This window comes from Cupressus sempervirens, chromosome 1, assembly GCF_028749045.1.
Source record: "Cupressus sempervirens isolate cs-2001-9-10 chromosome 1, ASM2874904v1, whole genome shotgun sequence".
In the NCBI taxonomy this organism is placed as follows: domain Eukaryota; kingdom Viridiplantae; phylum Streptophyta; class Pinopsida; order Cupressales; family Cupressaceae; genus Cupressus; species Cupressus sempervirens.
This window is the reverse complement of record NC_143118.1, coordinates 478,403,926-478,427,119: the sequence shown is the minus strand read 5'-3', so window position 1 is coordinate 478,427,119 and position 23,194 is coordinate 478,403,926.

The window sequence follows — 23,194 nt, the reverse complement described above, 5'->3', positions numbered from 1 at the left end:
TCTATTAGAGTATGTAGAACACATATAAGTGATGAAACTATGATAAGTAAGGTATTAAGGACATTACTTCCTATCTATGCAATCAAAGGATCTACTATTCAAGAATTAAGGTATATTCCTTGTAATGATCTAACGTTAGGTAGTTTAATTGTTAGACTTACTATATTTGAATCATGAAACTTTGATAATTATTCCCTTGTTAGTGTTGAATCTATATTCATAACATAACTAACCCTTGATGGATCTAAGAATAAGAAGCAAAGAAAGTATGTAGCCAATGATAGTGGATCTAATGATGACCTTCATGAACTTGAAGCATTATTGGCAAGAAGACTTCCTAGAAGAAAAGGTAAAAATAAAGGTAAACTTCCTATTACATATTTTACATGTAACAAAGTTGGTCATATTACTGCTAGATGCTTTGAAAAAGATGAAAAATAGGAAAGGAAATATTTCAAGTACAAATGAAGAAGAGATGATAGAAGAAACATTAAAAAAAAAGACTATAAAGACAAAGGTAATAAATCTTTCTATATTGCTAAAGAGAATGGTTGTGATAGTATTTTGATGATCACGATGAAGAAGTTGTTTATCTTACAATGAAAGATGATTCTAATGAATGAAAAAATTGTATTGATGTCACATGTGAGTAAGAATGATAGATGGATAATTGATGTTGATTTCTCAAATCATATGACTAGGAACACAAGTTTTCTAAGCTATTACAATATAGTAGAAGTAGTGTTAAGTTTGGTAATGATGCACCATGTTATGTGAAAGGTAAAGGATCAAGTAAACTGACTGAAAAGATTAAATTTTACAATGCATATTGGGTTGATAATTTGAAATATAACTTGTTGAGTGTGGCATAATTGATAAGTTTGGGTTATAGATTTGATTTCTAGAACAAGACGGTGAAGATCTATGATGTCATTGATGAACCAGTTAGAAGTGCAGAGCAAACAAGAAGTAACTTGTTCTATCTAGACCTGTCTAAAGAATATGCATCTATTTTCACAATGTGAAGATGTTTGGTTGGCATAAAAGATTATGTCATGTGAACTTTGATAAAATAGCAAGAATTAGTAAAATGAAGAGAGTTAGAGGGTTGCCAAGTTTAAGCAAACTTGATAAAGTTATATGCAAATAGTGGCAAATGAGTAAAATGAAAAAGTTTGGTTTCAAGAGAAAAACCTATTCTTATGATGATATTTTGGAGTTGGTTCATACTAACTTATGAAGTCCTATTGGATATAGAGATATTATGGTGATAAATTCTTTATTCTATTTGTTGATCAATTTTCTAGAATAATGATTGTGATGTTTCTTTAAAAAAAATCTAGTGCATTTCAAATATTTAAATGGTACCTAGCTAGATTTGAGAAGGAAATGGGTAAGAGTCTTAAATGGTTGAGAGCAGAAAGAGGTGGTTACTTCATCTTAGATGAGTTCAACATATTCTGCAATGAAAAAGGAATCATGAGGCAAATGTGTGCACCAAGGGCACTACCACAAAATGGTATAACTAAGAAAAGTCCAATAGATCAATTATTGATTTTCAAAGAACACTAATGATAGAGAGGGACACTTCACAAAATACTAGAGAGAGGTTGTAAGTAGTGTATTCTACACTCTGAACCAATTTCAAGTGAATAAAGAAACAAATAAAACACCTTTTGAACTCAGGTATGGAAAGACACCAAATGTGAATTATTTTAAAGTCTTTGGAAGTAAAAGTTACATATTGAAAGATGAAAGAAAAGGTAAAATTGATGCAAAAAATGATGAAGGCATATTCCTAGGTTGTTCTACTAAGAGAAAAGATTATAATTGTTTGAATTCTAACACTAAAAAAATTGTGAAAAATAAAAATATCTTAGATTAAGGTTAAAAAAATTTGAAGGGACTCGAAACCCTTTACAAAAAACTAAAGATAAATATCAAGCACCACCAACTTTTACAAGGACCTGAAACCTAAAGTTTTAAACAAAGAAACCAGGTTATACAGGAACCTAAAACCAAAATTTTAAACCATACAAAAGTAGCTAGGTTTTACAAGGACCTAGAACCTAGAGTTCTAAACAAGTTGGAAAATAAAAAGCAAAACCAAAAAGACCATGTGGACTAGCAACCAACTCACCGACTCCCACGACCAACACCTACAATAACTCTTTGATGATATTTTCCACCTCTTTGCCTACTTTTGTAGTACTTTGGATAATATTAGTTGAAGCTAAAACATGAGCCTTAAGAACCTTAGTGACATTTTTCCTCATGCTCTACCTAGTTCTCTTACTAGGTCCTCCTGGACTCCCCATCCAAGCATTACTTGGAGACATTATCTCCCCAATACTCTTCTTACCTAGACTGGTTGTCACTACACATAGACTAGAAGTGACCTATTACATTCTTTGACCACTTTCCTTTATTAAGTAACAAAGATCCTATTCATATTCCTTGAGCTTTTTAGGGATGTTACCAATTTGTATTTCCATCTAAGCTCTCTAGGTGTATCCATAGTCTAGTTCTTTCTGCATATTCCACATTTTCTTCTTAAATATCATAATTTCATTGCAAAGCCAAGAATTTCCTTGAAGGGAAGCCTCCACTTTAAGCTTAGAAGTGTGAAGAAAGGATAATTTTGCTTCATGAGATTCTTTCCTGCCATCTTCACCAACCCTAATCTTAAAATCAATAGCAATAATAATTGTATTGATATCCTTCTTCTCTTTCCCTTCCTCTTTTTCCTCTTTACTCAGGTTTTTGTCCTTAGTAATAAGGTCTTTATCCTCAATTTCCTTACCAGTATTCTACTCCATTTTCTCCTTGCTAACATTCTTCTTCAAGTAGGGTGAGTACACAATTTCTCTTCATCCTCCTTGAGGGTTTTCGATGCAACATTCAATTCTATAATTCTATCCTTGCTACCCTCCACATTATCCTTACCAGTTGACACCCCTTTGCTCCTAGAATATCCATCTAGGTTGGAACTAAGTTCACCCATTTCTATCTTTTCATCATTGTTAGAATTCTTAGATTTTTTGATTTCCTCCACATTTTTCTTATTCCTCTCCCATTTGAAAACCTTTTCTATACTCGTGCTATCACTAGTTCCCTCCTCACTTTTAACCTTAATTCTCTTAGAATGAGGTTCATTTCTAGACACTTTCCTCTTCTCCAAAACCAAAGAGGGCTTAATGTCCTTGCTTTTATAGAAGTTTTGTATAAGTAAAATTAAACCTTCAAGAAGCATAGGATGGAAATCTTTCTTCCTATGAGCATAGAGGGTTTGAAGCAGAGAATACTTTAGATAAAATGGAAAGGAAATCCTATCTTTATGCCTAAAATTATTTAAGAAAAAAAAGTGAAATTTGTGGACTCTCTTTTCCCTACTATCAAGAATAAAATACTTGCAGATACATGACAACATGTCCCTCCATATGACCTTAATTTTTTTTAGGTCATAGAAGTGGTCATTTTTCTCCAAATTTTTCTCTTCAGCTTCCATCTTTGGGAATTTCTTAAAATCCACATTTGAGATACTAGTCTCCTTACTAAATTTTATCCCTTCCATGGGAAGCCCCATAAGCTCAGAAATGAATTCTTTAGTTGAGTTCACTATGACCCCATGCAAAGTTACCCTTTCTTCAAACCAATTTTTGAAAAAGATCTTTGTGATGTGAGGTTTATACCCAAAGGAGTCTCTCAATGTAAGTCATTACTTTCCCTTTCTATAGAATCTCCCACACACAAGCATTTGCCTTCCATTTCATGCAATTTCTTGGTTCTTTCTTTCTAGGTTCTCGTCCCATCTCAAAATCTTATTTTCTTGTACTATTCACCTAAGAAACAAAAACCAAAAAAAAGAGTAAATTTTTTATGATTATCGAGGAGCTATTAACCCTACATACATGCTAAATAAAAATCATAATAGCACCAAAGTACTTCCTAGGGAAAGTCTTACTATCCTCTATAAACCCATCATTCCCCTTAATAAATTTTCCAATATTAGGAAATCTTTCCTTCTCTAGCATCTGTCTTGTCATAATTAGTTATTGTCGTCAACTCCACTTCCTTGTATAGGTCATCTTGTCACCTTAACTTATTTTCCCTATAGACAACTTGGTTGGCAATCTAATTAGCAACTAAATTACCCTCTTGAAAAATATGAGAAAATAATACATTATCAAGTTTATTAATAAGGTTTTTAATTTCTATTATACTTCCCTTAATAGTCCAAGTAATCATGCTCTTGTTATTAAGCATATTAATAATGTTGAGTGAATCTCCTTCCAACCAAATATTCTAATAACCAAAATACACTGACAACCTCACAGTATACAAAGAAAATGTAGCCTATGCGTTATGGCTAGTAGATATCCCTATAGGAATGATAATAGCATCAACAATTCTACTCATATGGTCCCTCAAAACCCCACCACAACTAGCTTTATTAGGATTACTTTAGCAGCACCATCAAAATTACCTTTAATCCAAACCATAGATGTGGAATCTCATTTAACATTCTATCTCTGATTATCAATTTTGGTTTTATAGCCTTTAGTCTTCGTAGGATTATTGATTTGAATTTCATCACTCAATTTTCTATGAGATTTGAAGTTTTCCTTGATAGCTTTGATAATATTGTGACCAAGAACCCACTCAAGAATTTCTTTGTCTCTAAAAAATCTATTATTTCTTTCTTTCTAGATTCCCCACCAGAGATGAGGTAGAGAAATTTTCCACAGAAAATTGATATCAACATCCTTTGAAGGATAGGTCCAACTCTAGAAATAATGATCAATATTATTGTGCTAAACCCAATCTAAGTTCCAGTAGAGAAGGATATAACTCCAAATTTTCTTATTGAACTTGCAATTTAAGAAAAGGTGATTCCTATCTTCAGATTCCATTTTACATAGACAACATCTGTTGACCACATAAACCCCTCTTTCTTGCAGATTGTCCAAAGTTAAGATTTTATTTTGTAGCAATATCCAGAAGAAAAATTAATTAATTTTAGGAGTAAGACCTTTAATCCAAGCTTTAGCCCATAAAGGTATGATTCCCTTTTCCTCAGATCTAAAAATAGAAGAAAATTTAAAACAACATCTTGGTTCAATCCTGCAGTCCATTTTATCTTCAATATGAGGATAAAGGCTAAAAGCATTCAAAATTAACTAGATATTGGTAAAAACCATATTACTTTCAGCAAGATTGACCTATTCACTATTAATCCAATAGTTCTCCACTAAAATACCAAAACTTTGTTTACATCTATGAACAAGTGTTCGATCCTCAAAATTGTCAATTAGAGGATGATCCATAAGCCACACATCATCCCAAAACCTAATCTTATGTCCATTGCCCAATTTCCAAGTGCATCCCTTGATTAAAATATTTTTTTCTCCTTGAACAACACCCCAAATAGCAAAAGAAGATTGGACATTTGGATAAGATAGAAAATCAAGAAAAGGAGTAGGAAAGAGGTATTTATGTTTCCAAATAGAACACCACTCCTTATTGTCATGAAAAACTCTCCAATCCTACCTAACAAGTAAATCTTTATTCATACACCTAACAAACCTGATGCCCAATCCACCATCCAATTTAGGCTTATAAATTTTCTCCCAAGCAATTAAAGTCATTCTCTTCTTCTCCTCAGATCCAGACCAAAGGAAATTCCTTTGGATTTTTTCAATAGTATCAACATATTTAGCTTTAATCTCAAAGAGACTCAAAGCATAAGTAGCGATACTTTGGAGGCAAGCCTTAAGAAGAGTGACTTTACCAGCTTGACTCAACAAATTATCTTTCCAACCTACCTATTTCTTGTTGAATTTCTTAGAAAGATCCTCCCAAAAAGAATCCAAAGGATTAGATCTCAAAGGGAGACCTAGGTAAATACAAGAAAAAGACCCTATAGAACAACCAAAGATATTATCAATCTTACCTTGTCTAGAAATAGGGGTTTTAATAAAATACAAAGAACTCTTGTGCCAATTAATCAATTGACCAATAGTAGAAGAATATAGATTAAGGGAATTTTTAAGATTCCTTGCCTCCCTAACCTTAGCTTTACCTAAAAAAATAGTACCATCCAAAAATTATTCATGAGAACAAATAAGAGGATGAGAAGAAGGTCTCAAGCCTTTAATTTCCCCTAAAGAGACCAATTTCCCAATATATCTACCCAGACAATCAATCATAATAGTGAAGATGATTGGTGATAAAGAATCTCCCTGTCTCAGCCCCCTTGTTAGTTTAAAGAAGGTAGAAGAACGTCCATAAATCAAAACAACAACCGTAGTAATAGAGGTCATCTACATAATAAACTTAACCACATTGACACTAAAACCAAAAGATAATAAGATCTTATGAAGAAAGGACCATTCTACTCTGTTATAGGCTTTAGCAATATCAAATTTCATAATGAACCCTTGAGTATTAGAGAGAGATAAAAAATGGATATTCTCATCCACAGAGATAATAGAGTTAAGGATTTGTCTACTAGGAATAAAACCACTATGTTTCTTAGATATAAGAAAAGGAAGCATATGAAACAATCTCAAAGTTAGGACTTTAGAAATAATTTTATAAATCAAATTGCAAAGACTAATAAGCCTAAACTGATATAGGGAATCATCACCAATCTTCTCATGAATCAGACATAGGAAAGTAAAATTAATTTCCTTCAATATCCTTTTAGCCCCAAAGAATTCTTCAACATCATCACACACATTTTTACCAACTAGATTCCATTCTTTCTAAAAAATAGCATAGGAAAACCATCTAGCCTTGGTGACTTGTCCCCTCCTAATGAGAAAACAACTTTATATATTTCCTCTTCCTTAGGAATAGCACACAACAATCTATTTCAATCTTCAAAAACCAAAGAATGAATAACATCCAGCAACTTAGTCTAATCAATCAAATCAATTCCAAGATTTGAGGACATCAAAGAAAAAAAAAAAAAGGAAACCCTTTCCTCTCAAATTTATTTTCATCAGTTAACTTAGTTCTTCCTTGATTAAGAGTATAAATTTGAGTTTTGGTTCTATGTTTCAAAGTTGAAAAATTAAACAAATTTGTATTTATATCACCTTCATCTAGCCAAATAGATCTAGATCTTTACCTCCAATAAATCTATTCTTTGTTAACAATGTAATGATACTCCACCATCTTCTCATTTTATTCCACCACCAAATCCATAGGGTACCTTTCTAGCTATATTCTATCTTGGATACCTTGCAAATCCTCTTTAATTTTAGATTTTCTATCAAAAATGTTCCCAAAAATTCTTTTTTTTCAAAAATTTAATTTTCTTTTTAACATTTCTGAGTTTAGAATCCACTCAAAATAGAGTCATTCCTTCAATATTTATGTTCCACCATTCAGTCAATTGATCCTCAAATTGTAGATGGTGCATCCACATTTTCTCAAATCTAAACATAAATTTATTTTGGCTTTAAATAACATCTACTCTAAATATCAAAGGAAAATGATTCAAACCTATGCTCTAGATAGCCTTTAGATTACACACAAAATCTTTTGTCCAATCTGGTGATATTAGAACTCTATCTAGGTAAGCTTGGATACAATCATTACCAACCCTTTTGTTACTCCAAGTGAAATCAATCCCAAGAAGATATAAATCCATTAATCCTTCCTTGTGTATAAAATCCATAAAAATTTAGTCTTCCATCTAGGTGACTAGGATTTCCCCCTTATTTTTCATGCTCATAAAGTAGAATATTAAAATCCCCTAAAAAGATCCATCAACCAAAATAGTCATTATTCTTAATGTTACATAAAGTGGCCCACAACCTTTTTCTAGCATTCTTGATGTTAGGTGCATACACATTCACAATATACCATTCACTATTCAGGGAAAAACTCTTTATCTTAACCAACATAAAATGATTATTAGCATTCAACAAAGTATCTGAGAACAAGGACTACTTCCACATTATCATCATTCTTCCTGAGGCTCCTTCTAAGAAACTAGCCATAATATAGTAGTTATTAAAAGATTTAATCTTTTTAGTATTTTCTTTATCCATGTTGGTTTCCTATAGCACTAAAATATTTGGTTTGTTCTCTCTAGAAAATTTTTGAACAATATCTAACTTATGAATACTATTCAACCCTCTAATATTCCAGGTAATAATATTCATCATAATTTTTTAGGGGTAAAATCTAGAATATTTTCCTATTTCCCATCAGCAATGTTCTATAAACTTTCACTTTCTCTATTTTTTTAGACATTCTCCTTCTTAGTTTCTCTAGAGTTAAAACATTAGATTTCAATTTTGGAAAGAAAATTTTGAATTTACTACTTCGAGTCTCAACTATTTTAGATAATGTATTACCTTTCTTCTCTATTTTCTTTCTTTGACTTTGTTTATGTTTCAGTTCTATCTTATCTGAAATCAAATCCATACCTTTGGATTCAAGGATATTTTTAATGGACATAATCTCTTGACATTGGGGAGGCAATTGAATGTAAGATTCAACAGACTAAATATTCTCTAGTGCTAGAATATAACTTTTTTCCTCAAGAATTTATCCTTCCTTTGTCTCTTCTAATTCTTCTATATCTTTTCATTCTATCTTTTTTCTTTGATAAATAACCATTTTATTCATTAGATCTACATCCTTCTATTTTTCCTACAAACTTGATATTTCCTATACTTCCATTTGCATTCCTAAATTTTGATTGACTAGGATATCTTTACCTTTAATCACCTTCTTAGGCATAGCTTTAGGTTTCCATACCTTTTTCTAGATCTTATTTTCCTTCTTTTTTTCCACGTTTTCAAACTTAGGTTAATTTTTAATTTTCATACAACAATTTTTTGCCCAATGGCCCTTGAAAAGTGAAAATGTTAAAGTTGAAAAATTTGCAAATAAAAATGAAGAATAATGCAAGAAAGTACCTAAAGGTTATATAAATTTTGTCTGTATCTATGAAAGTGAACCTAACACTTTACGTGAACCAAAAAAAGGTAATTGTTCAGCATAGGCAGTCAGGCACTATCGAGGTTCTATAAAAGAGCTATGTCAATCATCAAAAGTCTATCAAGCATTAATCTATAGGAGCCAAGTCACAGACTATGATTTCAAAATAGCATAGAGGAAGCCAAGTTACATCTAGAGATAAAAAGAAATATGTTGAACATGTAGAATCCAATAAATAATGAAAAGAAGAACCTAGACCTGAACTTGTATTGGAGAAGTATGTGAGATGACATAATGCACCATATCAAATTATTGGAGATAAATATTTAGGATTCATGACAAGAAGAAGATTAAATAATGACACATGCTTATTATGTGAATTTTAACCTAAATATATAAAAGATTCTTTGGGGAATGAAGATTGTATCAAATAAATAAATGAAGAAATTGAGAAAATTAAGAAGAATAAGACATGGACATTGGTATCTAGACCAAAAGATTAAAATTTGATTGGTACTAAGAGGGTGTTCAAAAAAAATTTGGATGAGAAAGGTGAATCACACAGAACAAGGCAAGGTTGGTTTGTAAGGGATATGCATAAGAGGAAGGGGTTGACTATGTTTAAAATTTTTCCCTACTTGTAAGGTTCAATGGAGTGAGGACTTTACTTGCATATGATGCTTACAAAGGATTCAAAGTATAAAAAATGGATGTAAAATCTATATTTTTTAATGGAATTATAAAGGAAGAAGTCTACATTAAAAAATCTAAAGCATTTTTTGATCCAAACAAAATGAATACAGTATGTGAGTTACATAATGCTTTATATGGTTTAAAGAAAGCTCCTAGCTAATGGTATGAAAGGTTGTAGAATTACTTGGTGAAAATTGGTTTTGCAAGAACTAATGACAATAGAAATCTGTATCTAAAAAATGAAGTTGAAAACAAGATATTGCTAGTTGAATTTGTTTTTGACAATATCATATTTGGACGAAAAGATTCATTGAGAAATTCATTTATAGATCAAATAAAAAAGGAGTTTGAAATGTCAATGTTTCGAAGGATTAAGTTCTTTGTTGATTTGCAAGTTTATCACATGAACAAAGATATTTTTTACTCAATCAAAGTATATCACATAAATCTTGAAGACTTTTGGTATCGAAGGCTCAGAAAAAATTAGAACACCAATGGTAATTGGATACAAATTATCAATGAATGGTGATTCTACTGAGGTGAATCAAATATTGTACAAGTCTATGATTGGAAAACTACAATATATTGTACATAATAGACCTAACATTGTTTCAATCATTAAAATTGTTGCTAGATTCTCATCTAATCCCAAATAATATCATATGATGGAAATAGAAATGATACTAAGATACTTGAAAGAAATAGAGGACAATAGCCTATGGTACAAGAGAAGTAACAAATTTGAGCTAAAAGTATACATGGATGTTGATTGGACATGAAATATAAATGATAGTAAGAATACAAGTGGATGAGATTTTTTCTTGGGAAGAAGATTGATTTCATGGACAAGCAAGAAGAAGAATTGTACTTCACAATTTATAGTAGAGATTGAATATGTTGTTACAACAATGAATTGTTGAAATATTTTATGGATCAAGTAATTTTTGAAAGGAATCAAGGAAGAGATCATTTAACTTGTTATGATTTATTATGCTAACCAATTTTGATAAACATATTAGAGAACCTTGTGGTTCATACAAAGTTTAAGCTTGTTGAGATCAAATATCATTACTTGAGAGAGTTGGTACAAGAGATATAAGTGATACTAGAGTATGTGATCAAAAGGAGGAGTTAGCTAGTATATTCACTCAGGCACTACCTAAGGATTCTTTTGAGTATCTAAGATGCAAGTTAGGGGGCATTCCCCAACCTAACGAAAACTATGTAGAGATTTTACATTGCATCAATTGTTATCAATAGAATATCTTATAGATTGATGCAAGAGGTTAGACTTTAGGATCTTCCTAAAGTTGTCAAAAGGAAAAGTAAGACACTGACATATGAATAGAAGAAGCTACAAGGAAATAATGTTAAAATGACATGTCTATATTAACCATACACATATAAATATTACTATATAAAGAGGGATAGATTTACATGAGTGAGTTACCATATAAGGATAAGAGGGAGAAGATTACTACATGGTAGTGACCATTCATATATCAGAGGGAAAGAATGTGACAAAGCACCACACTACCCTTACCAAATTATAATGAAAATCACAATAATTTGAAGATAAAGAGAAGACAAAATGCTTCGTAAATGATCCATTAATACTTGAAATTCATTACAATATTCTCCAAATTAGAGAACTCCATACTCTTACAATATGAGAGCTTAGAAACCAAGAACTCCCAATAGTCTTGCACACCAATAGTTTCTACACAAGAAGAGCTTACAACCAAAGAGCTTCACCAAGAAGAGCCTCCAATTTAAGATCTTGTACACTAAGATCCTTCAACTCCAAAGTTTTTATGAAGAAGACATCATACCTTGAGAGCTTGATTACAAATGATCATAAGCCTTGCTTATGTCGACACTTACCACCCAAGATATTACAAATACAACAAATGTGGAATTAAAGGTAAATACAACTACCTTACAACAAATAGTAAATTCTCACTCAATGAGAACTAAGCACCACCATGTGGTCCTATTAATAATTTATATTGCCTTGATGGATCACAACAAATATTAAATGCATGTTTTAAGGAACTTTTTTACAAACTTCTAAAATGCTAGCTACATGCCTTGATAAATGAAATGAAAACTATTTTTATATATTTTTCTTTTTTATGCCACCCATACACCTTGGTAAATGAAAAAAGCCTTTTCTCTCCATTTTTCCATTTTTAATTTTTTAATTAGTTTTCCTCTAATTTTTGTCACTTTCTCTCTCCTTCATTTTTATTTTTATTTAATTTAATAATAATTTATCACACTCCCTTTTATTTCATGATGCAAGATGCTCCTACATCAGAATGATTATTGTAAAAAGGTTAAACTATATCATTACAAGAGAAGAGTATGTACTAAATTGATAAAGGGGGCATACCAAGAACCCATGCATGATGTTGGTGGTAATGATGTGGATGGTGATGGATTTCGAAGGAGGAGGAGATCCCATGTGAGAGATGGATGAGATATAGGTGGTTGAGTTGGGTAAGTAAGTAGAGATGTTGTGGAAGAGTTGTTCTTGGATAGGGTATTAATCCTAATGTAGTTCAACATAGAATTGTGTGCATTTTTGGTTCTTACAAAGATGGTGGAGGTTAAGGTGGAGGTGGTGGAGATGGACATAGGATTGGAGATTGGATAAGAGGTTTGGGTGGAGTGAGGATAGAAGGAGAGTTATTCTAGGAGATTGATTCCTCTTAGGACAACTCCTTTTATGCATATGGTTATTTTGGCACCTTTGTAGGGGAAAAAAAGGCATTGTACACACAGATAGGTTTCTCTTTAGGCTCCTATTACTCATAAAACTATTGCAACACTTACGGAACCTAGCTAGGATATACAAGTTTTGTAGGCTAGTTCCCTAGTTAAGAAAGGTTAGCTGGAATGATTTTTTAGCATGATACAAAGTTTGGTTAATATGTTATCTTAGACTTAATAAGGTAATTATTTCTTTACTCAAATGAGAACTCGTCCTAGTTAGATAGAAGTTGTGGGGATAGTCAGGATCCTCCTTCATATGCAGGTGGTTATATAGGCATAAATACCCCTAGTTGTTTGAAATGATATTGAATCGACGAGTATTAAAACATTAAAATATAAAATATAACTTAATTTATATTGTGGCCCACCTTTTGTATCAAGTAATTTTTGGATAGGAGGAGGAAATGAAGCCAAAAATTTACCAGAGGCTCCCACAATGATAACATGTGGACTACTAGACATTTCACAGAGAAGCAAAAGGGATTAACATCATCGTAGCCTTACATCAACCACTACATCATAAAAGATCAATGACAGGAGCTATATTTTGAGCTAAAAGGGAAACAATCATTGTATTTTACAACCAACGTCCCCATAACAATGATATGTATCCATTATATCATATGACTGCATGTTGTGTTTGAATCAAACACTATGAGTACAAGCTTCAACTCTTAGTTATAGTATGTATGTTCAAGAATGTATGTACTAAATAAATAAATACCCACTATGTGTCATGTACCAAAAACTATGCCTTTGTGTAAACTTGTTTCCACTTGTGTTTTCATTGATCAATAATAGTTTTTTTGTTCTAAACTTGTATGTAGCAACACTATTTCATAATTAGAATCATAGAAAGGCTTCTTTATTTAGGAATGAAACACAGTCTATCGACTCTTTCACCACTTTTAATCTTTTAGTTATCTTCTCAAATTTAGTTTTCGGGTAAGATTCAAAGGACTAAATAGTTCACAAACCATTGTAATATAATTATAGATTGTAGAATTTAGGGTTTAATTGCATGTAACTTTGTAAGAATAAATCATTAATAGTGAGTAGTTATTGGTTAAATTCTAGAATTCTAGCTAATTTTCAAAGTAAATTAACACTATTTCAAAATTTGAATCATAGAAAGGCTTCTTGACTGAGGAATGCAACATAGTCTATCGACTCTTTCACCACTTTCAGTCTTTTATTTCTCTTCTCAAATTCAATTTTTGAGTAAGATCCAAAGGACTATATAGTTTATAAATCATTGTACTATAATTGTAGATTGTAGAATTTAGGGTTTGATTGCATGTAAATTTGTAACCCTAAAATCGTTAGTAATGAATAGTTATACAAATTTTTTAACCAGATCACAATGATGAAAAGAAAAACAAAGAGTGCAATGCAGAAACATAGGAAACAAAAAGTTTTAACAGACTTCTTTGAAATGCTTAAAACACAAGGTTTCACTAATGAATTTTATGATATTTATGGTCCTATTATATATGGGAAAAATATCATGGAATTTAGGTTTCACTTGAAAATAAGTGGATAGATCCAAAAAAAGATGAAAAGTATTCAAAGTATAATCCTAGTGTAGGGATCATAACATATAAACTAGCAACATAGCCTCTTGGAATATCACATTTGGTGTTTCCTCCAGTATTCCCTTGTCGAGAACTTGTGATGCTCTATGCCAAAAATTATGAGGAATACAAAAAGGTAATTATTAATAAAAATACTCAGGATGTAATTTTATCCATAACAAAGATTGAATTTGCTAATTGATTGGGAGTAACATGGGTAGCACAAAACTCAAATGTGCACATTCACCTAGAAAACCTGGTAGTCATATGAGAGATTACCAACAAATTAAAAAGATTCCTAAGTTAGAGGACTAATATTATTCCCATCCAATCTTCAAAGTGGTCATAAGCCTACTTATAAATTTAAAGTTCTTTGATAATAGGTCCTAGATACTATATCCTTGGTATCATTTTTTTTGGCATTGGAAAGTAATGAGGAAGTGGGTGCTAGCATTCTAGAAATGGTTTACAATATTCATTGTCAAGAAGTACCATTGTTAGTGATTAAAAGTGGTTCCCATGAGATGTTTAGATTCACAACCTACTTTGCTATCTTTTGCTATCAAAGCATCATCAGATATTTTAATGTAACTGGCTTAAGCTTAATGGTCAAGATCAACTATACTTTTGGTCACTTGTTATAAGCATGAGTGATAGCATAAGGAACTACATAGATTTATTTGACTTCTTCTTGGCATCCTTGTGTCATATAATTAAAGACACTTCAATTCTTAGATTTCCTGAGTCTTATAGAAATTGCATTCAATTGGGAAGTTAAATATAATTATCTAATTGGTACTTCAAGGAGGACTACAATGTGTTAAGGTTTTACACTTCAATGGTAGAACCCTTGAAACATATAATACATGTGATATAGAGGGTTTTTGCATTGAAATATGTATGGCAAATAGAGAGTGCAGATGTATTATTTCATGGTCAGCAAAATAAAAGCCATGTTCTTTCTTTTCCTTTCTCATGTGGAGGGTTCACATTTGACAGATGAGCATTCCAAGTGGCACATGGGTTTTTTACAACATTTGATTTTGATGTTGATTCTTATTGGTAGTATGATCTAGTAAAAATAATTGGCTCAAAGCTTGTATAGTATGGGTACCCACCAACCAAGTATGTACATTAGAGTATGCCATTGATTGAAAGATTTAGAAACATGGACTCTTGGGAAGTCATTCCAATAGAGAAGGAGAAGTGTATTTTTGAAAGAAATATTTTAGTTTAGGAATTGTTAGCACAAATTAGAGAATTGCAAAACTAGAAAAGAAAACTAGAGCCCATCACATCCTAAATTTTTTACCAAATACTGGATAACCCAAATAAAATGCCTATTCTAAGAGAAATAGAGACTAACTATGACCATTAGGGTTCGACTAAAAAAGAAACTAAAGAGTTTTGGACAATGAGGAAGAATATTGGTGAGCCAAAGACCTCTATAGAGTTTGATTTTTGGGCAAGGATAAAATATTTAGCCAATTGTAGGATGAAGAAGATCTAGAAGTACTAAAACCAATACCTAGGGATGGGTTTGATGATTATCACAATGATTCTTCTATGGATCCCCAAGCTACTCCAAGTACAAGTATAGTCTCACTATTTTCATCATTTGTTGTACTCAATATAGAGAAAATGAAAACTTGTGGAAGAGGGGTTGACTTGATGGAAAAGATGGGTTTTTCAAGTGTTGGTGGACTGGGACCAAGTGGTGAAGGAATTTGGTTTCCACCTCAAACATTAGCTCAAAAAAAATATGGCCCTACTCATGTCCTTGTGGGTGAATCATCTCTACATAGTTCCTCCATAAGTGGTAGTGCAATTCCTAGTTTTCCTAGTTTTGTCTCACCTTCAATTCAGACTCCACCTACTACTGCCCCTATTTTTAGTCATGTAAAAAGGACATTACAAGTGGATATTGGCCAAGTTCAGCTAGGTAGTGTGAGGAAGAGAGAGGTTATGCCAATGGTTTTCAATACCAATCCAATTTTGAGCTCGACAATTGCCACTAATATAATTCCTTCAAGACAAAATGGTTATTATTATTATATTATTATTTTAGCTATATTATTATTATCATTATTATTATTTTTCAATAGATCATAAATTCAATTATATTTAGTTTTAGAATTAAGTTGATTGTAGTTAGACAATTATTTCATTTTATCATAGTAATTAGTTCTTGATGTCTATACTATGAAATAATTGGACTTATACTTCACCCGGTCGATATTAGAATAATTTTTATACATTGTTGTAATACTAATGTAATAACGAATCAAATGTTGATACCAATTTAATAACAAAAATTTAACTTCAACGATGTATTCCCTGACATGACTATAAACATTAGATGATGTTGTAAGCATATTCTTTCACTTGCAAATCAAACTCTTAATCCTTAGTGAATCTCATTATCATTACTTTTTTTTTAAAAAAAAATTGTGTTTTTGCCCTCGTATTTTGGGCATGACATTTTGGTATCAGAGCCCAATTTCGTGACACTTGGGTAATAATGGGTCCATGTTAAGTATGAATGTTTGAGTATTAACGTATGAAGTAGGGAACCTTCCACGCAAATTTTAAAGAAACTAACGTTTCTTGTTTTTCCTAAACCATGATACTGATGACTAAACATAAGCAAAAAACTTGGAATTGGTAACAACATTGAAAATGGTTAACCGCATTGGATAAAATTAGTCTTAAAGACTTAAAACAACTGATTAAATGAAGGAAAATTATATTTATATTAAGTTATATTATGATCTCTTTGAGAAATCAATTTTTTTTTTAAAATAATCACTTTGAGGGAAAACTAAGTTAAGAACCCTAAAATAGCTTTGAATCATGAAAGTGGAAACAATTATATAACCTAGAAGTCAAAGAGAAAGTGTTTCTCAACATCATAGTGGAAGTCAAATTTTGTCTAACCTGATCCCTCATAGAAGCATTGTAGTTATATCAAGTACAGAGGGAATCTGGTAAACTAGTATTGTTTTAAAAATTTTCAAACATGAGTAAAAGAAACCTATGATCTTCAAAATCTAATTTTGTACCTTTGGATTAAAATATTGAATAGATAAAATGTATAGTGAGTAAATAGGAACGTAACACTTGAAGAGTATATCACGTTACCAAGTTATTGGGATACGTCTAACCTATTAAGGATTTAAAATGTATGGCTCGCTAATTTGGGATCTATAAGTAACATTAGAGAGCATCGAATGATAGAATTACTAATGTGAGAAGCTATTCAACAAGTGAGATATATAAAGAAAAGGAATAAATCTACCTAAATATATGATGCTAATAATGAAATTTAGTGGTGATAAGTATGTAGTTAGTATGTGGGAGCAATCAAAGTTTGAGAGAAATGATCATAGACTACCATCTAAATCTATTCATGATCCCTGCAATGTTATTTGGAGACCCAAGATTTCCCCTATCCTTTAGATGCCCTAGTACGGCCGCATTATGTTAGTAATGTAAAATTTTGTAAGTAATTGAATTTATTTCCTTATTTGTTTGATTTCAGATATTGGTATTTTAATGATTCTTTCCTTTTTTGCCAAATAATGTGTTGTGGGGCTATTTAGCCAACTTTATTATTAATGATTCTATTTTTCCTCTAGGTCATTTCTTCACTTCTTGATTTAAAATTTTACTATTGTGGCCACTCTTTATTTCTTATATTGTTAGACTTTTGTGTTGGATGTTTCATCCTTGATGTTGAATTTAATTTCTGAGGCACTTTCTTGTGAATTTTATTGGCAAAGTGACATATGATGAGCCTACAAAAGGGATTCCTGAAAATCTCGTTAATGCACAACATTAGGGGTATGGGGTTGTTAGTGAGAGTTTTTGTGTCCCACCTCCTCCCAAGATTTTGAGAAAAGGACTAGCATTATCGATTGGTTTTTTTGAGTAATGAAATTTCACCCCAACATAAATTGGGTTAAGATAATCCAAAAAGACTTCTAGATGCAAAGGTGCATGTGTAGTGATGGGCTCTTTGAGTCTCTTATCAAAAAGCAATGCGTTGTGGAAACTCTAAATGGAAAAGTGATTAACCTTCACAAAGAGCCAAGTTGCATTATAAGAAACCTTATTTGAGGGGGTCTCATACAAATGTTACCCAATGAGTCAGTATGTGGTATCGAAACATCTTATGATATTGTTATTGCTAGAGACTCTATAGGTATAATTATATTATATTAGAATGTTGCTTATATGACCACTATGGTTTAAGGAATAATTGATCCTAGAAAATGTAACCACGTCAAAGTTTTGGATTGAACTTCTCTTTTAAAAATGGAAATTAGACAAATAGGTTATCATCCCTATGTATGTATGTGAATTATTAATCATTCTTTTAATAAGAGTAAATCTTGGAATAATTTTAGACAAGGTCTAGCATAGCATGAACATTTTAGTTGTGTGACTTCCAGGAGGAAGTCAAAGGTGAGTGGGGGAGGATGTGAGGTCCCTCCTTGCATGTACTTATTAAATATGTATCTCTTTGTTAAAATTGTTGTAAGAGATTAGAATGGATATGAAATAATGTTTTATGGTTTAGATGTCCTAATAAGAATTAAGATCCTAATACATTCATGTTTTAAATATTTAAGTGATTCAAGAACAAACTATGTTATCCCGACTGTTTAAACATTAAAATTTTACAAATGATGATATGAGGCATTTCACCTGATGATAAGGGTGTTGATTTTGATACCCCGTTGATTAAGTTTTATGTTGATATAGGTCAGTATTCCTTAAATGGAAATATTTATGATGTTAGGTATATGCATGCCTGACGATGATTTTTCTAGCATTTTAATCTAAATTAATAAATAAGTTATGTTTTATTGATTATGTGATTTTTGATGATTAAATGTGAGTAGAAATAAATTAAATAGTTAATTATGTGAGAGATTCATGTTTTGATTTATGTAACGATCCAAATAATCTTTGAATATATGTATGTGATTTTCTTGAGCTATTGATGTCTGCGATAAGTGTGCAGGTCATTTTAGCTAAGAAAATCTAATAGAGAAACAAAACTAAACCCTATGTGCCATTTGTGGAAACCCCATTGTTTATATTTTTATTGTATTGTGAGATGTATGAATGTATCTTTCTATGATCAGTAAATGTTAATGTTTCATAACCGTGTTCTTATAGTGTCACTTGACACTCGTGAATCGTATATGCATTCTAGCATGCTAGTTAGGGTTAACTGTGTAACTGTTGGACCTAAGTCAGACTAAGTTAGTGCCCTTTTTGCTAATTTTTTTAATCAAGTTTAGTTACCCCTAATCTGGATTAGTGCTTAATCTACTTTTTGGAGTTTTTAGATAGTCCTAAAAATTCCTAGCATTTGTTTGGTCCCAAATCAATTCCTAAGGCCTTAAATCATGAAATCTTAATACCCAAGGGGTATGGGTATGGGTTGGGGGCATTTTCCACCCCCTGGCCCCTTTTTTTGACTTTTGAGGTCACTCAAAAAGTCCATTTTTTCTTTAGTGCGAAAATAGAATGTTTTCACCATGGATTGAATGACCCTAACCCCACCTTGAGGTTAGCCTTAGGTTTAGTTGAGTTAGAAACCTCTAGATCTTTAGGCAAGTGGGGGAAGTTATTGCCCTTTTTAGGTGGTTGAGTTTGGATCTTATTTAGAGGCTTTTTTTGAGTAGCTTTGGGGGTTACCCAATCTCTAATTTTGGAGTGAAGTTTTGGAAGATTGAAGACAAGGAAGGAAAACCTCTTCTCAACTTGTTCATTTTACCATAACTTTATTTTGAAGGTAGGAGTTCTTCATCTCCTTTGTTCATGTTGTTCATGTTGCTCATGTTGTTTCATGCTTGGTTCATGCTTATGTTATTGGGTTGTTCATTGGTATGCTTGTATGTATGTTGGGTATGCTTGGGAAGGACTAAATCATGTTTTCTTAAATGCTTTTCCTTCATGGTTTTGTTTGAATTTTGAAGTTTTCTTGTATGGGTGTTTTGGCATTACTCACCCTTGGATAGGGCAGAAGTGGCAAATTTTGGGAAAGGTCTTCAGTTGGACTCCAACACTATAGAGTCTCTTCTCAAGATGAGAAGAGTGAGAGAGGGTAGGGTGTTATGGGCCCCTACCTATTAGCACAAACCACGTATGAGTTTTGGCATGTAAGAATGGAAGAACATAAGTTCTTGAGTTATAGCCCTGATTGGGCACCTATTTTGGTGTTGTGTCTGACATCTCCTATTGGAAAAATCCACCTTCTCCCTAATTTTGTACTTTTTGTGAAAACTTAGTATGGAAATGAATATCAAATTTTGTCTCCTTGTTATGTTTGTTTGTCACCTGGTCAGTTTTCATTCCCTCCATGATCTCAGCGATGTATTGCAAAAAATGATATGATTCCCTTGATAAGGGCCATGAAGGAAACTTAAATCACTTGTTGAAATTTGATTATGTTCAGGATTAAAATCCTATGTCGAAATGTATTTTAAACTTTTGTTGTAGTGGCAATGATGTCAGGTTTTCTTCCTGGTTCTTTCCCGATGGAGCCTTTGAACCAAGTTGTCAATAAAATAGTGTTTGATTGATATCGTTCTCATGAGGTGTTCATATTTTCTTTTCAATTATAGGAATGAATATCAAGATAAGATAGAATGATGATGTTCAATTTTGTGAATTTCAAGTGTAAATGTGTTAAGGAAAATTAACAAATAATTAAATAAATGATATTATGTTATGTATGGAATGTTGATTCAATTTCATAGTAATAGACAAAAAAAAAGAATCTATCTTGCAATGTTGTTTAAAATAAAATTTTTTCAATTTCTTGGCTTACCTATGTTTTAAAGAATTAATAGTGTTATATATATATATATATATATATATATATATATATATATATATATATATATATATATATATATATATATATATATATATATATATATATATATATATATATATATATATATATATATATATATATATATATATATATATATATATATATATATATATATATTCCCTTGTTAGAAGAATACATTTCTTGAACAATCATCCCTTAGGCAAAATGACACTTAGAAAAAAAAAAATTATATGTTTCTTAGAGAAAAAGCCCTCTAGATTTTGTATAGGCTTGGTGTTTAATTCCACATTGCAACAGAGAATATTCTTGGAAATCTTTTTAAGTTTAAAATTTGAAATTAAAAAATAATAATAATAACAAGGAAATTGCATAAAGTTAATGAGTTGATAAACTAAATATCTTAAATATCCTAGAGTCCATCTATAAAACTTTATGTCTTTAATCCTTTTCCCTCCACTGCAAACTTACCTAACTAACTCCTTTTCATAGATAGGTGCAGACCTTGTTGACTCTTTGGCACTTAATTTTTGTTTGTGTTTTACAAATTTTGATAGGAAGCATGTCATTGGTTTTGCCTTAAGTCTGACTAGGCTTACTTTACCCATATTTGACCTACGTAGCATGTCCTTTTATGTGGTCAAATGCATTAATGGTGGTGCAATCATAATTACCTCCACCTTGCCATGCACCTAGTTGAGCATTATGTTAGTTTGCAACAAAATTTGGTTGGTGAGAACTCCATTCACCATGCCCCCTTGGATCATCCACCCAAGAGGGACTGTCACGTGCAAGAGGTGGAAGATTTCTGCCAAGGGGTTACACTTGTTAGTGCTTGGGTAGTGTGTATGCCCCTTGGAATGTGTATGACCATGTTGTGTGTGTGTGTGTGTGTGGGGGGGGGGGGGGGGGGTTAGATAGCTTAGGAGGCTAGTTTAGCTAGTTTATATTTAGTTTAGTCGTATTAGGTTTAGACTAGTGTTGGTTAGTTTATTATTTTTAGTTAGTGGTTTTGGGTTAATGTTTTTATTTATATCTAAGTTAGTTGTCTTTGGTTAATGTTTTGTTTTAACTTATATTAGTTGTAATAAGTTAGTTTAAAGTTTGGAGTTAGTATAAATGAAAATTAGTATGTGAATTTTAATAGTGCTTGTTAATATTGAAAATTGTTGTAAGTATACTTGAAATGTCTTCTTCACTTAACTATTATTAGATGTTAGTTCTTATAAATATAGATTTAAAATTAAATGGTTAGTAAATGTTTAATTAGTATAACTCTAGTTTTCATTGATAAAGGAAGTTAATGGTTATGTTGCAAATAAAAATTATCTTAGTAAATTTTAGTTTAGATTCTAATTAATTCAATTTTAGCTATATTACTAATATCATTATTATTATTTTTTAATAGATCATAAATTCAATTATATTTAGTTTTAGAATTGAGTTGATTGCAGTTAGACAATTATTTCATGTTATCATAGTAATTAGTTCTTGATGTCTATGCTATGAAATAATTGGACTTATACGTCACCCGATCAATATTAGAATAATTTTTATACATTGTTGTAATACTAATGTAATAACGAATCAAATGTTGATACCAATTTAATAACAAGAATTTAACTTCAACGATGTATTCCCTCGCATGACTATAAACACTAGATGATGTTGTAAGCCTATTCCTTCACTTGCGAATCAAACTCTTAAACCTTACTGAATCTCATTATCATTACTTTTAAAAAATAAAAAATTGTGTTTTTGCCCTCGTATTTTGGGCATGACAAGTTTCCAAGGGATAAAAATCCTCAAGAAATTATAAATTGCATCAAAAAATTGGCAAATTGGAGGGCATTATTGCATGCTTTCTTGTATTCAAACATATCTTCCAAATATTAAATTATTGCAAAGTTCCAGGTCATTTACCATAACATAACAAGCATCCAACTTCCAACAAAAGTAGAATGGAACATCCTCAAAAAGATGGTGGAATCATCTCATCATTGATTGATCATAGTATGTGAAAGTACTTTTAATCATTGATTCATTTATATAGTGTTGTATTGTATACTTTATTTCTATTTGCAATGGTTAGATAAGACTTTCAAGCTTGTCCTTTTTTTCTTGAATAGGATAAATGTAGCAGAATGCAGATGGTGGTATGTTTAATAGGACTCTTAAAGGAAAAAGGAACTGATATCAAATTTGATGCTACTCTTCCCATAAGGAAAATTGACCTGAAGCTATTGTTTCTCCCTTCTTACTATAGATGGCAATTTGGAGTCATTTTCTATTGCTAAGGTTTATAAGTTACGAC